We start from the raw sequence: 15,841 nt of genomic DNA, 5'->3' as shown, positions 1-15,841 counted from the left end.
CGGGAGAGTGGGGTGAACATAGACAATCTGGCGATGAGGGTAAGCTCTAATGTTCCATCGTCTGATTATCAGGACAAGCAAACATGGAAATGAGGGGACTTGTGAACCAGAAACAGGAAGTTACATTTCATGTGAAGAATATAAAAACTCCAAAATAAAAGCACTAGACATGATTTTCAGAGAACATGGAGCATAACAATAATATAATCTGCCTAACTGTTGTGGCAAATGGTTGAAAATGTTGTTGTATTCACCAGTAAAACAAGTCTTCTCTCATCCACAATGTTTGTTGTCGAATTGGCTTCTTGCCCTTTTTGTGTTCCCACGTTTTCCCGTGCATTCTTGCTTTTAAGAATGTCTCAGAACAGTGGGTTTGACCACACCTAATGCTGCTGATAAGTTTGTTTTGGTTTTTCAAGCTACACTCTAAAAAAAGAATGAGCTTCTCAACTTAAAAAAAAAATAAGGTAACAATTTGCATAGATCTTTTTTTTTTTTTTTAAAGTAATTACAACTCAGCCATTACTGAGTACATGCCATGATATGTTTATAGTCAGACAAACTCAGGTTTAGCAAAGCATTTACACTTGTGGACAAAATTGTTGGTACCCTATACATTTTATGTACACATTTATCAGAAATAAATGCAAACAAAGCAATTTTGTTTAATCATAAATATTTTTTTAAAATGTTCAGATTTTCTTTGGCAGAAAGGACAAATCAAAATGCTTTCACAAAGTAAAATAAATAAATAAATAAATAAATAAATAAAATCATGACATAAAATGTATACTAGACACAATTATTGGCACCCTTTGATGAATTTAGTAAGTCATCATTTTATGGCCAGTTTTCTTTAGACAAGTCGGGGGATGAATACATGAACTTTTCAAAATCACTGATTTTGTCTTGGACTTTATACCAATTATGAAGTAAATACCAATTATGAATTATGAGGTAAATCTGTGTGGAGCAGACGGGTCTGAAAAACTAAGGGGCTATGCAAGACGGAGACGAGTGAGGCATGACACCCAGACAACCCAGAAGAAGTTACAGGTTTCTGTGGCTGCAACTGGAGAAATTGTGCATAGGGCAAGTTTTGATTTTTTTTGCATCACCAGTTATTTTACTGGCCCACTCTTTTTTAAACTGATTTGGCAACTATTTTACTCAGTCATCTTGTTACCCGAGGCCATCAAATATGGCCATCGGGTATTGCGACAACTTTGCGTCCATCCTTCCATCTGTCCATCTGTTTGTCCTCAGCATAAATCCTGTCCTATTATTGCCAGTCTTCAAATTCACAGGGAACACTCTTGGGACACAGACCTTGGACAAGTTCAAAGATGGCTAACCTTGACCTATTTTAAGAGGTTAAAAAGTCACATTCTGTTTCAATCTGTTCTGTTTGGGGGGGGGGGGGGGGGTGGGGTGGGGGGTGACAGCCAATCAGCGTAGAGCGGCACCGTGATGTCAGTGGCTGGTCTCTATAAAATCGCTTCATTTATATGTTTATATAACATGTTTCTCATATATTCTGTAAAAGCTAGTGAGAAATAAACACTTCTAAAACTGAAAACACTGTTTTTGGACCCTAATAACACCTCTGAAGTGATTTACAAGACATTTTGTGGATGTTAGCGTAGTGATAGCACAGGCTAGCTGCAAACTGTTTTTTTTTTGTGTGTGTAAAAATAACCTCTTTGTCATATATTATGTAAAAGATAGTGAGAAATAAACACTTCTATAACTGCAAACGCTGTTTTTGTAACCTAACAACACCTCCGGATTGATTTACATATACTGGTGCATAAACGACCATATATTATGTCAGAAATGAGGTCCAGGTTGTTAAAAGTGGCATTTCTGCTTTAATTCAGGTTGTCTTATACATGCGTGTGTCTCCAGGGATTTTTAAACGGACAGGCAGCTGTTTAATAAATAACCTCTTAATTTTGCTGTCTGAAGGACTTAAATAACCTCTTAATTTTGCTCTGTGAGTGACACCAGGATGATACATTTCACTTAAAAATACACAAGTATTTCTCAACTGTACTCAAAAGTATTGTAACACTTGGTATTTCACACATTTTTATTTGTTTATGCCATTTCAAATACAAATAAATAAATAAATCTAAAGTTATCTTGCTTAAACTCAAACTGAAAGTAATTGTCTACAACTTGATATAAATTAAATAAAATTTATATAAAATCCAGCTTCCTGATGAAGTGGTGTAGAGGAGGATTTTCTTAAAAAGAAGACCTGAAAGTTCAGCTACAATTTGACAGAAAGTACATTTGAGATGAAAGCCTAGATTTGATGTTTTGGTGAAAGAAACTTTTGTATTTCTTCATAATTGATGTAAATAAAGTCCAAGACATATTTAGTGACTTGGAAATGTTCATGTTTCCATCCCCTGACTTGTCTAAAGAAAACTGGCAATAAAACTGATTTATTATTTACAGGTATTATCATGTTTTAGAGATTTGCATTCAATTTGAGTCTGAGGAAGATAATTGTAAAAATTTTTATTCTTTATATTTTTTGAATTTCTTGTATTTGAAATGGCATAAACAAATTAAAATGTGTGAAATTCCAAGTGTTCCAATACTTTTCGAGGGCACTGTATCCTAAACTTACGATGAGTGCAAAATGAGTGTGGTATTATTACTGTTTTGTTTAAGATTGTTTAAATTTCACTGTTGCTGCACTTTGTGTGAAATCATAGTCATATTGTATATCATATTGATATGACAATATTGATATACGATAATTTGGCCATATTGTACAGCCCTACTGTCAACTAGCTGAAAACTTTGAATATTAATTTACATCTACATTAAAAAATGCTTAAAGTGGCAGGGGTTAAGAAGGCTGTAATTAGGGGGTCTGTGGGGTGGAGCTCCCCCTCCCCCCCAAAAAAGCTGAAAGGTTGTCTGAAGGACCTAAATGACATGATTAGATGGGGTGGAGCTTCCAGGCATGTGAGAGGCTAATAAAGAAAAGTGCTTAAAAAGGTGGGGGGGTCTGGGGAGTTTTAGCCATGCTAATGCTCTCCAGAAGCATTTGCTCAAAAAACAGTCTGAAGGACCTCAATGACATGGTGAGATGCTGAAGAGCTTTGCTCGTTCATGACTATGACATATACATATTAACAATACTACTATTACTCCTTCTACTACTACGACTAATCATAATAACAATAACGAGCATGTTGCCTGTGGGGATCCACAGGCTCTAGATAGTGGGTAGTGTTTATAAAATAGGTAGCTGGCATTATTCACGGGTGGTAATAAATTCTGCAAAGTTCCTATAATGAGTTGGACTGGCATGTGAGTCCAGAATGTTTTTAGAACCTCAACAATTTTTAGAAGAGGAACTCAACTCTTTCATTTCCTGTTAATTATGGATTTTTTTTTTTTATTGTTAAGTTACTGTCTTAATGTATTGTTTTCAATTGTTTAGGTTGTTTATGTCATATACACACTATTATTATTATTATTATTATTATTATTATTATTATTACTTCTATTTTGTCAGTTGATAATAATAATAATAATAATAATTAATAAGAGATTTTGAGGAAGATGCAAGATGTTTTTCACTGATTTTCTTACAAAAAATTGGCAAAACAGCTCCTCATGTTACAATTTAACTCATGTAAGAAAAAAATAGAATGCTGTGTAGGATGATTTCTTATTTTTCTTCTTCTTTTTCATCTTCTTCTTATTGCAGAGCTCAAGCAATGTCCACGTATGACCCAGTTCAAACAGTGGTATAAAAACATAGTTTTCACAGGGTACAGGGAGGATGAAGGGCTTTAATGGTCGCCAGTGGTTTTACGTATCCATTTATTACTTACATTTATTTATTGTTTTCTTTTTTGTCTATACATATGTGTAAATATGTATATTCATGATATGTTAATAGGTATTTACAATACATTTAGTTGTAAATTTGTTTCAACCTGTATTTTGAAATCATCTGATGATTAAGAAAAGGACTTGGATAGGACAAGGGGTAGGTTTGAATAAGCACATGCTTCTGCCTACTCACACATTATGTTGACATTGTTCTTTGGTTTTGTCTTTTTTATGAGTTGTTGCTTTCTATGTTTGTTATTGTTTCTTCTCTATTTGCTTGTTTTTTTATGTCCGAAATAAAACTTGAAATCATTCAATTATTATTAGTATTATTATATTTTGATGACGATCTATTGATTTCCTTAAAGTACTCGGTGAAACGGCACCCCTACCTGAACTTGAACTCAGCTTAACAGTGGAAAACACAATATAAGAAAGTCATACATTAATAATAATAATGATAATAATAACAATGGTATGAGATTTTGAGGATACAAATACAGCCTCCATTTAAATAAATATTTCACAATGTTATCAGTTGATTTTCGGTGTGTAGTGAGCGCCTTGTATAGCAGCACCCTTACATCAGGGTGAATGTGAAGCATTATTTGTAAAGCACGTTGAACGTCTGATGCTATATAAATGCAGTCCATTTACCATTTACACAAACATGGGGAGAACATGTAAATGCCACACAGAAAGGCCAGAGATGGGACTCAAACACACAACCTTCTTGCTGTGAGGCAACAGTGCTAACCTCTAATCCAAGTCACTGAATAAGTCTTAAACTTTATTTACATCAGTTATGAAGACATACAAACAGTATGGCACGCTATGGTAAATCTGTGTGGAGTAGACAGTTCTCAAGAACTGAGCGACTGTGCAAGAAGGAGAAGAGTGAGGAAAGCCACCAAGACACCCAGACAACCCAGAAGAAGTTACAGGCTTCTGTGGCTGTGATTGGAGAAACTGTGCAGAGTGCATCTTTTGCATTTTGTATCCCCAGTTATACAACTTCATGATGAAGTGGTATAGAGGAGGGTTATAGAGAAGGTACAACAAACAAGTTCAAATAACTTAAATTAAATAATTTGGCTATCTAAATACAACAAAACCTTTTAATTAAGTTGACTCAACTTATTAACCTTAAAGACGACAAAGTAAATCAAGTAACCACTTAAATAAATGTTTTGCTAAACATGAGTTCATCTGACTAAAACAGTTTCATGGCATGTACTCAGTCGTGGCTGAGTTGGAATTACTTCAAAATGATTAATACAAATTGTTTCCTTGACCCCCACCACCACCACCACCAAGTTAAGCAGTGCATTCTTTTTTAGAGTGTAACAAGAAAACAAGGTAACAACTCAGGAAATCAGACTGGCAGCAAATGGCTGTAACAGAGAACAAAATGCACTGGAAAAAAAATTGGGGAATATAATGCGGGAGAGTGGGGTGAACATAGACAATCTGGCGATGAGGGTAAGCTCTAATGTTCCATCGTCTGATTATCAGGACAAGCAAACATGGAAATGAGGGGACTTGTGAACCAGAAACAGGAAGTTACATTTCATGTGAAGAATATAAAAACTCCAAAATAAAAGCACTAGACATGATTTTCAGAGAACATGGAGCATAACAATAATATAATCTGCCTAACTGTTGTGGCAAATGGTTGAAAATGTTGTTGTATTCACCAGTAAAACAAGTCTTCTCTCATCCACAATGTTTGTTGTCGAATTGGCTTCTTGCCCTTTTTGTGTTCCCACGTTTTCCCGTGCATTCTTGCTTTTAAGAATGTCTCAGAACAGTGGGTTTGACCACACCTAATGCTGCTGATAAGTTTGTTTTGGTTTTTCAAGCTACACTCTAAAAAAAGAATGAGCTTCTCAACTTAAAAAAAAAAATAAGGTAACAATTTGCATAGATCTTTTTTTTTTTTTTAAAGTAATTACAACTCAGCCATTACTGAGTACATGCCATGATATGTTTATAGTCAGACAAACTCAGGTTTAGCAAAGCATTTACACTTGTGGACAAAACTGTTGGTACCCTATACATTTTATGTACACATTTATCAGAAATAAATGCAAACAAAGCAATTTTGTTTAATCATAAATATTTTTTTAAAATGTTCAGATTTTCTTTGGCAGAAAGGACAAATCAAAATGCTTTCACAAAGTAAAATAAATAAATAAATAAATAAATAAAATCATGACATAAAATGTATACTAGACACAATTATTGGCACCCTTTGATGAATTTAGTAAGTCATCATTTTATGGCCAGTTTTCTTTAGACAAGTCGGGGGATGAATACATGAACTTTTCAAAATCACTGATTTTGTCTTGGACTTTATACCAATTATGAAGTAAATACCAATTATGAATTATGAGGTAAATCTGTGTGGAGCAGACGGGTCTGAAAAACTAAGGGGCTATGCAAGACGGAGACGAGTGAGGCATGACACCCAGACAACCCAGAAGAAGTTACAGGTTTCTGTGGCTGCAACTGGAGAAATTGTGCATAGGGCAAGTTTTGATTTTTTTTGCATCACCAGTTATTTTACTGGCCCACTCTTTTTTAAACTGATTTGGCAACTATTTTACTCAGTCATCTTGTTACCCGAGGCCATCAAATATGGCCATCGGGTATTGCGACAACTTTGCGTCCATCCTTCCATCTGTCCATCTGTTTGTCCTCAGCATAAATCCTGTCCTATTATTGCCAGTCTTCAAATTCACAGGGAACACTCTTGGGACACAGACCTTGGACAAGTTCAAAGATGGCTAACCTTGACCTATTTTAAGAGGTTAAAAAGTCACATTCTGTTTCAATCTGTTCTGTTTGGGGGGGGGGGGGGGTTGAGTGGGGGGTGACAGCCAATCAGCGTAGAGCGGCACCGTGATGTCAGTGGCTGGTCTCTATAAAATCGCTTCATTTATATGTTTATATAACATGTTTCTCATATATTCTGTAAAAGCTAGTGAGAAATAAACACTTCTAAAACTGAAAACACTGTTTTTGGACCCTAATAACACCTCTGAAGTGATTTACAAGACATTTTGTGGATGTTAGCGTAGTGATAGCACAGGCTAGCTGCAAACTGTTTTTTTTTGTGTGTGTAAAAATAACCTCTTTGTCATATATTATGTAAAAGATAGTGAGAAATAAACACTTCTATAACTGCAAACGCTGTTTTTGTAACCTAACAACACCTCCGGATTGATTTACATATACTGGTGCATAAACGACCATATATTATGTCAGAAATGAGGTCCAGGTTGTTAAAAGTGGCATTTCTGCTTTAATTCAGGTTGTCTTATACATGCGTGTGTCTCCAGGGATTTTTAAACGGACAGGCAGCTGTTTAATAAATAACCTCTTAATTTTGCTGTCTGAAGGACTTAAATAACCTCTTAATTTTGCTCTGTGAGTGACACCAGGATGATACATTTCACTTAAAAATACACAAGTATTTCTCAACTGTACTCAAAAGTATTGTAACACTTGGTATTTCACACATTTTTATTTGTTTATGCCATTTCAAATACAAATAAATAAATAAATCTAAAGTTATCTTGCTTAAACTCAAACTGAAAGTAATTGTCTACAACTTGATATAAATTAAATAAAATTTATATAAAATCCAGCTTCCTGATGAAGTGGTGTAGAGGAGGATTTTCTTAAAAAGAAGACCTGAAAGTTCAGCTACAATTTGACAGAAAGTACATTTGAGATGAAAGCCTAGATTTGATGTTTTGGTGAAAGAAACTTTTGTATTTCTTCATAATTGATGTAAATAAAGTCCAAGACATATTTAGTGACTTGGAAATGTTCATGTTTCCATCCCCTGACTTGTCTAAAGAAAACTGGCAATAAAACTGATTTATTATTTACAGGTATTATCATGTTTTAGAGATTTGCATTCAATTTGAGTCTGAGGAAGATAATTGTAAAAATTTTTATTCTTTATATTTTTTGAATTTCTTGTATTTGAAATGGCATAAACAAATTAAAATGTGTGAAATTCCAAGTGTTCCAATACTTTTCGAGGGCACTGTATCCTAAACTTACGATGAGTGCAAAATGAGTGTGGTATTATTACTGTTTTGTTTAAGATTGTTTAAATTTCACTGTTGCTGCACTTTGTGTGAAATCATAGTCATATTGTATATCATATTGATATGACAATATTGATATACGATAATTTGGCCATATTGTACAGCCCTACTGTCAACTAGCTGAAAACTTTGAATATTAATTTACATCTACATTAAAAAATGCTTAAAGTGGCAGGGGTTAAGAAGGCTGTAATTAGGGGGTCTGTGGGGTGGAGCTCCCCCTCCCCCCCAAAAAAGCTGAAAGGTTGTCTGAAGGACCTAAATGACATGATTAGATGGGGTGGAGCTTCCAGGCATGTGAGAGGCTAATAAAGAAAAGTGCTTAAAAAGGTGGGGGGGTCTGGGGAGTTTTAGCCATGCTAATGCTCTCCAGAAGCATTTGCTCAAAAAACAGTCTGAAGGACCTCAATGACATGGTGAGATGCTGAAGAGCTTTGCTCGTTCATGACTATGACATATACATATTAACAATACTACTATTACTCCTTCTACTACTACGACTAATCATAATAACAATAACGAGCATGTTGCCTGTGGGGATCCACAGGCTCTAGATAGTGGGTAGTGTTTATAAAATAGGTAGCTGGCATTATTCACGGGTGGTAATAAATTCTGCAAAGTTCCTATAATGAGTTGGACTGGCATGTGAGTCCAGAATGTTTTTAGAACCTCAACAATTTTTAGAAGAGGAACTCAACTCTTTCATTTCCTGTTAATTATGGATTTTTTTTTTTTATTGTTAAGTTACTGTCTTAATGTATTGTTTTCAATTGTTTAGGTTGTTTATGTCATATACACACTATTATTATTATTATTATTATTATTATTATTATTATTATTACTTCTATTTTGTCAGTTGATAATAATAATAATAATAATAATTAATAAGAGATTTTGAGGAAGATGCAAGATGTTTTTCACTGATTTTCTTACAAAAAATTGGCAAAACAGCTCCTCATGTTACAATTTAACTCATGTAAGAAAAAAATAGAATGCTGTGTAGGATGATTTCTTATTTTTCTTCTTCTTTTTCATCTTCTTCTTATTGCAGAGCTCAAGCAATGTCCACGTATGACCCAGTTCAAACAGTGGTATAAAAACATAGTTTTCACAGGGTACAGGGAGGATGAAGGGCTTTAATGGTCGCCAGTGGTTTTACGTATCCATTTATTACTTACATTTATTTATTGTTTTCTTTTTTGTCTATACATATGTGTAAATATGTATATTCATGATATGTTAATAGGTATTTACAATACATTTAGTTGTAAATTTGTTTCAACCTGTATTTTGAAATCATCTGATGATTAAGAAAAGGACTTGGATAGGACAAGGGGTAGGTTTGAATAAGCACATGCTTCTGCCTACTCACACATTATGTTGACATTGTTCTTTGGTTTTGTCTTTTTTATGAGTTGTTGCTTTCTATGTTTGTTATTGTTTCTTCTCTATTTGCTTGTTTTTTTATGTCCGAAATAAAACTTGAAATCATTCAATTATTATTAGTATTATTATATTTTGATGACGATCTATTGATTTCCTTAAAGTACTCGGTGAAACGGCACCCCTACCTGAACTTGAACTCAGCTTAACAGTGGAAAACACAATATAAGAAAGTCATACATTAATAATAATAATGATAATAATAACAATGGTATGAGATTTTGAGGATACAAATACAGCCTCCATTTAAATAAATATTTCACAATGTTATCAGTTGATTTTCGGTGTGTAGTGAGCGCCTTGTATAGCAGCACCCTTACATCAGGGTGAATGTGAAGCATTATTTGTAAAGCACGTTGAACGTCTGATGCTATATAAATGCAGTCCATTTACCATTTACACAAACATGGGGAGAACATGTAAATGCCACACAGAAAGGCCAGAGATGGGACTCAAACACACAACCTTCTTGCTGTGAGGCAACAGTGCTAACCTCTAATCCAAGTCACTGAATAAGTCTTAAACTTTATTTACATCAGTTATGAAGACATACAAACAGTATGGCACGCTATGGTAAATCTGTGTGGAGTAGACAGTTCTCAAGAACTGAGCGACTGTGCAAGAAGGAGAAGAGTGAGGAAAGCCACCAAGACACCCAGACAACCCAGAAGAAGTTACAGGCTTCTGTGGCTGTGATTGGAGAAACTGTGCAGAGTGCATCTTTTGCATTTTGTATCCCCAGTTATACAACTTCATGATGAAGTGGTATAGAGGAGGGTTATAGAGAAGGTACAACAAACAAGTTCAAATAACTTAAATTAAATAATTTGGCTATCTAAATACAACAAAACCTTTTAATTAAGTTGACTCAACTTATTAACCTTAAAGACGACAAAGTAAATCAAGTAACCACTTAAATAAATGTTTTGCTAAACATGAGTTCATCTGACTAAAACAGTTTCATGGCATGTACTCAGTCGTGGCTGAGTTGGAATTACTTCAAAATGATTAATACAAATTGTTTCCTTGACCCCCACCACCACCACCACCAAGTTAAGCAGTGCATTCTTTTTTAGAGTGTAACAAGAAAACAAGGTAACAACTCAGGAAATCAGACTGGCAGCAAATGGCTGTAACAGAGAACAAAATGCACTGGAAAAAAAATTGGGGAATATAATGCGGGAGAGTGGGGTGAACATAGACAATCTGGCGATGAGGGTAAGCTCTAATGTTCCATCGTCTGATTATCAGGACAAGCAAACATGGAAATGAGGGGACTTGTGAACCAGAAACAGGAAGTTACATTTCATGTGAAGAATATAAAAACTCCAAAATAAAAGCACTAGACATGATTTTCAGAGAACATGGAGCATAACAATAATATAATCTGCCTAACTGTTGTGGCAAATGGTTGAAAATGTTGTTGTATTCACCAGTAAAACAAGTCTTCTCTCATCCACAATGTTTGTTGTCGAATTGGCTTCTTGCCCTTTTTGTGTTCCCACGTTTTCCCGTGCATTCTTGCTTTTAAGAATGTCTCAGAACAGTGGGTTTGACCACACCTAATGCTGCTGATAAGTTTGTTTTGGTTTTTCAAGCTACACTCTAAAAAAAGAATGAGCTTCTCAACTTAAAAAAAAAAAATAAGGTAACAATTTGCATAGATCTTTTTTTTTTTTTTTTAAAGTAATTACAACTCAGCCATTACTGAGTACATGCCATGATATGTTTATAGTCAGACAAACTCAGGTTTAGCAAAGCATTTACACTTGTGGACAAAACTGTTGGTACCCTATACATTTTATGTACACATTTATCAGAAATAAATGCAAACAAAGCAATTTTGTTTAATCATAAATATTTTTTTAAAATGTTCAAAATTTTTTTGGCAGAAAGGACAAATCAAAATGCTTTCACAAAGTAAAATAAATAAATAAATAAATAAATAAAATCATGACATAAAATGTATACTAGACACAATTATTGGCACCCTTTGATGAATTTAGTAAGTCATCATTTTATGGCCAGTTTTCTTTAGACAAGTCGGGGGATGAATACATGAACTTTTCAAAATCACTGATTTTGTCTTGGACTTTATACCAATTATGAAGTAAATACCAATTATGAATTATGAGGTAAATCTGTGTGGAGCAGACGGGTCTGAAAAACTAAGGGGCTATGCAAGACGGAGACGAGTGAGGCATGACACCCAGACAACCCAGAAGAAGTTACAGGTTTCTGTGGCTGCAACTGGAGAAATTGTGCATAGGGCAAGTTTTGATTTTTTTTGCATCACCAGTTATTTTACTGGCCCACTCTTTTTTAAACTGATTTGGCAACTATTTTACTCAGTCATCTTGTTACCCGAGGCCATCAAATATGGCCATCGGGTATTGCGACAACTTTGCGTCCATCCTTCCATCTGTCCATCTGTTTGTCCTCAGCATAAATCCTGTCCTATTATTGCCAGTCTTCAAATTCACAGGGAACACTCTTGGGACACAGACCTTGGACAAGTTCAAAGATGGCTAACCTTGACCTATTTTAAGAGGTATTTTAAGAGGTTAAAAAGTCACATTCTGTTTCAATCTGTTCTGTTTGGGGGGGGGGGGGTTGAGTGGGGGGGTGACAGCCAATCAGCGTAGAGCGGCACCGTGATGTCAGTGGCTGGTCTCTATAAAATCGCTTCATTTATATGTTTATATAACATGTTTCTCATATATTCTGTAAAAGCTAGTGAGAAATAAACACTTCTAAAACTGAAAACACTGTTTTTGGACCCTAATAACACCTCTGAAGTGATTTACAAGACATTTTGTGGATGTTAGCGTAGTGATAGCACAGGCTAGCTGCAAACTGTTTTTTTTTTTGTGTGTGTAAAAATAACCTCTTTGTCATATATTATGTAAAAGATAGTGAGAAATAAACACTTAATAATAATAATAATAATAATAATAAACACTATAACTGCAAACGCTGTTTTTGTAACCTAACTGTTGTGTGGGCCACCAGAAGAGGAGGTACTGCTGGCCCACCACCAGTGGGCGCCCTGCCTGAAGTGCGGGCTTCAGGCACGAGAGGGCGCTGCCGCCACGGACAAAGCCGGGGGTGACAGCTGTCACTCATTATCTCTTGACAGCTGTCACCCATCTACTCTACATCATCTCACTCCATAAAGACCAGACGTCATCTCCACCTCGTTGCCGAGATATCGTACTTCTTTGGAGGTAATAGACTCAGCCGTTCGTGTTTTACAATATATCTGTATATTGTGAGTGTTTGCAGGAGTACCGGTTCCTCTTTCTGCGGAAGCTGAGTGAGTGCAGGACGGCACTCTTTTCCCCTGAGGAATCACTGCGGTACTCTACAGAATATTGAGTGAGAGGTGGAGGTGGCATTCCCACCATTGTTGTTACGTGGTGTACACACACCCACACTTGACTGTCTTTGTTCTTCACCAGCAGTACCAGATCCGACAGTCGGGGACGGTGATTACCTGGGAATTCGGGACTTGGCGGCTCCAGTATTCACCAGGTTCGGTGGCGGCGGAAATCGTGTGGTTCCGGCTCTTCTCAGGACAGACTTCTTCTATCCTCGAGCCTGCCCACACGTCACCTTTTTGGATTGACTGTAATCATATTCTGAGATTGTCTGTATGTTCGTTGTGTTATGTGTCGGACGCAGCTCGGAGAACCGACCAGCGTTTGAAGGACCCAGTATGAAATAAGCAGAGCACGGTACAAAGGCTAACTGAATTTAATACATAACAGTGATAATACAAAAAGGTGCGGTCTGGCGTGGTGCGCTCCCAGCAGCGCTAACGGTCCGGAGCCAGAAGCTGTTTCGGACCCAAGGACCCCGCCGACACCCCCCAGGTGGCCGCAACAACCGAGTCTGTGAAAGAAGGAACCATTATGTGAGTCCACACTCTACACACAGAACACTTAAAGGTGTACAAACAGCAAACACTTCCTGGCTTGATTGCTGATCAGCTTCCAACCTGCAGGCATGGAACATCCAGTTCACAAAACTCCACCGCAGTGGAAGCTGATACATGACTAACAAACAGCTCAATACAATAAGGTGTGAGGGACACCACATTTACTGACTGTATAACTGTTAGTCACAAAATCTAACGTACCTCAGGAAGTGTGCTGACGAGCGTGAGACCTCACCCCCTCCTCTTTCACAGACTGTGCATCAAACCTGGACGTTTCTCAGCATCCGCTGCTGATGAGATGGCTCCCGAGACGACGATCTCACCCGTCTGGTCACAAGGTCGAGTCTCTGGCAAATACACACTGTGCACTCCAGTCTTAAATGCCAACATGCTCCAATCCATCCAGATGCACCTCAGCTGTGAGTCCTGACGAGTCGCAGGTGATCAGGGTGAGGTCCTGACAGCCTCAGCAACACAGCCACTCAGTCCCAAATGCACGCCACCTGGGAGGAAAACAAACAGACAAACAAACCGGCAGCCAGGCCCCCCCCAGCCATATAACACGTTGTGCACCTTCACAACATTAAATTGTTATTTTTTGGCTCATCTATTGACCGTTCATTTGCGCCCCCTGTTGTGGGTCCGTGGCACTACACTTTCCCAACAGGATATCTCGGCCAGCGTCATGGACTCCGAGGGGTGTCACCCGGCTGTTGAACGACCAATGGGAGAGCAGGGAGCGCAGGCGTCTGCAGGAGGCGTGATTGGTGAGCTGCAGCACATTCTCACCGCCTTTACGACTCGGTTGGATCAAATGACCGAGCAAAACATCCTCCTGAACCGCAGGGTGGAGGCTCTCTCCGCGCAGGTGGCGGCGAGCGCTCAGGGCGCTGCTGCAGCTCCTCCTCCTGCCGACCCTGTGCAGGATATGAACATTCCAGTGGTGGTTCAACAATCCCTCCCACCATCCCCTGAAGCATACTTAAGCCCTCCTGAGCCATACGGAGGTTGTGTGGAGACGTGCGCGGACTTTCTCATGCAGTGTTCGCTCGTCTTCGCACAACGTCCCGTCATGTACGCGTCAGATGCTAGTAAAGTAGCTTATGTGATTGCTCTGCTTCGGGGTAAGGCACGCGCCTGGGCTACGACGCTCTGGGAGCAGAATTCACGGTTGTTATCAGCATACACTGGGTTTGTGGGGGAGTTCAGAACAGTGTTTGATCACCCTAACAGAGGAGAGACCGCTTCAACAATGCTGCTGTCAATGTGACAGGGGCACCGGTGCGCAGCCGAATATGCAGTCGACTTCCGCATCGCGGCTGCGAGGTCCGGCTGGAATAACGTTGCGCTCCGCACCGCCTTCATAAACGGACTGTCATCGGTCCTGAAGGAGCATCTGGTAGCTAAGGAGGAACCGCGGGATTTAGATGGGCTTATCGATCTCGTTATACGGTTAGACAATCGGTTGGAGGAACGCCGTCGGGAGCGAGGCAAAGGACGTGGCCGGATACGCGCCGTCCCTCTCCCTTCCGGGTTCGAAAAGGGGCCGCCCTCCCCACGTTCCACAGCCGCAGCGCTCCGTGGGGCAACAGCTCCCCCTGCTGACGTTGTTAGGGAAACACACAGGGCCAAAATGAGGAGGCTGATCTGCGGGGAGTGTTTTCTCTGCAGCTCAAAGGAGCACACACAGAAAAACTGCCCCAAACGGCCACAACAACAACCGCCCTCAGAGACTGGGCTAAGGGGGGGTCTAAACATTCACGTGGGACACACACAGATTGCCACATGACTCCCAGTTACAATCCTGAACTGGGATTTAACCCTTCAAGCCCCAGCACTGGTGGACACGGGGTCAGAAGGGAATTTGCTAGACAGCAGATGGGCAAGGGAGGTAGGGCTCCCTCTGGTGGCGCTTCCTTCGCCATTGCAGGTGCGGGCACTAGATGGCACCCTCCTCCCTTTAATCACACACAAGACACAACCAGTAACTCTGGTGGTGTCTGGAAACCATCGGGAGGAGATTGAGTTTTTTGTAACTCCTTCTACCTCCTGCGTGATTTTGGGCTTCCCATGGATGTTGAAGCACAATCCCCGGATTGATTGGCCGTCTGGGGTGGTGGTTCAGTGGAGCGAAACCTGCCATCGGGTGTGTTTAGGATCCTCGGTTCCTCCCGGTTTACAGGCTAAGGAGGAGGTCAAAGTCCCTCCCAATCTGACGGCAGTGCCGGTTGAGTACCACGATCTTGCTGACATCTTCAGCAAGGATCTGGCACTCACCCTTCCCCCGCACCGTCCGTACGATTGTGCCATTGATTTGGTTCCAGGCGCTGAGTTCCCGTCCAGCAGGCTGTACAACCTCTCACGACCTGAGCGCGAATCAATGGAGACCTACATCCGGGACTCATTAGCTGCCGGGCTGATCCGGAACTCCACCTCCCCGATGGGGGCAGGTTTCTTTTTTGTGGGGAAG

Source organism: Thalassophryne amazonica, chromosome 5 (assembly GCF_902500255.1).
Source record: "Thalassophryne amazonica chromosome 5, fThaAma1.1, whole genome shotgun sequence".
Classification (NCBI taxonomy): domain Eukaryota; kingdom Metazoa; phylum Chordata; class Actinopteri; order Batrachoidiformes; family Batrachoididae; genus Thalassophryne; species Thalassophryne amazonica.
The sequence above is the reverse complement of the archived record's forward strand: the minus strand, read 5'-3'. Positions refer to the sequence as shown.